Source organism: Nicotiana attenuata, unplaced genomic scaffold, assembly GCF_001879085.1.
Source record: "Nicotiana attenuata strain UT unplaced genomic scaffold, NIATTr2, whole genome shotgun sequence".
NCBI lineage: Eukaryota > Viridiplantae > Streptophyta > Magnoliopsida > Solanales > Solanaceae > Nicotiana > Nicotiana attenuata.
Window position 1 is genome coordinate 2,992 of NW_017679446.1, and position 1,493 is coordinate 4,484.

Genomic DNA, 1,493 nt, shown 5'->3' on the forward strand with positions numbered 1-1,493 from the left:
GAAATTGAAACTGATGCCACGGAGATCCTTAATATTATCAACAAAGAATACGCCACTAACAATGAACTATGTCATATATGCAGGTTATTGGTGGAGGAGGCATCCAGGGAGGGGATGATATCATTCAAGCATAGCTTCAGGGAAGGAAATATGGTGGCTCATGTTTTGGCAAAAGAAGCACTAAGGAGAATTAGCTTTAATACTTTATATAGTTTTTGCAAGCCACCGGATTTTGTTATGGATGTGTACGAAAAAGACCGTGAAAGTTATGTTTATCATAGATCTTGTAGAAGTAACCACTGTGAAACCTTGGTTAGGCTAGGAAACAATAGTGCCTTACAAGGTATAATGCTAGTAGGTTCTAATGATGCATGTACTAATGACAATATTAGGGGGCCTTAGCCTCCTATCTTAAATATATATAAAGTATGCCTTTTATTTTCAAAAAAAAAAAAAAAAATTAGAAAACAAGGATAAGAAAAGAAGAAAGAATAAAAAAAGTACTAAATATACATGTGGCAGCGCGTGTGCCAAGAGTTTGGTTGTCTAGTTTTAGGATGGTATTTATTCCATTTTAAAAAATGTTTCGGGGGGTAATAGAATTCCCACAAAGATAAAGTGTGTAGTTGAAAATCCGAGTATAGAACAGGGGGTACTTATGTATTTTCCCAAGAAAATGAATAGTGTAACATATAATTTACACGAGAGAAAAAAATACTCATTGTTTTTCCTAAAATTTAACATATTAACCTATTATTGGTTAAAAAAGAAAAAAAAAAGGTGCCCTACTGCCCTTCCAAATTTGGGTCCTAAAGCACATGCGCTAGGCGCTTCAACCTAAGGCCGACCTTTACTGGATGTTTACGTTAAACCAACCAATTTAATTTGAGCAACCAATTTAATCTTGAACTCTCAAATTAAAGTGAGAAATATAAAGCACATAATCATTGATCATGTGCTAAAAGTGTATATGCAAAATACATATTTCACATTTAATTATTTGGTACAAATATGGAGTGCGGATAAAAAATTTCATGTCAACCAACTGGTCATAACTGGATCAACGATCCCACATATATAGACGCCAACAATGAATCAAAAGGCTATTTAGTATACAGTCAAGTAAAGCCTAAGTTTGACTCTTTTATAATAAATTTTTAGCTGATAATACATGGGTAGGTCTACCCTATCCCCCACAGAAATAGTGAACTTTTGAAAAATAAAAAAGTGGCTACTGCATGCGATATTTTACCCTTCTCATTCAAAATTATTTATTGATCACTTTCGCTTTATAAATTATTTGATCAGCTACAAATTTAGTATAAAAAATTAAGGAAGCCATCTCCCATTTTTCTAGTTGAAGAAGACCTCAGTTTCTACTACACAATATCTTTGATTTTCGGTGTTAATTGTTAATTAAGGTTGCATTGGGCACATTGACTTACGATTCTAATGGCTTAATAGGTATGTAAAGAATATAAAATATGGAAAAC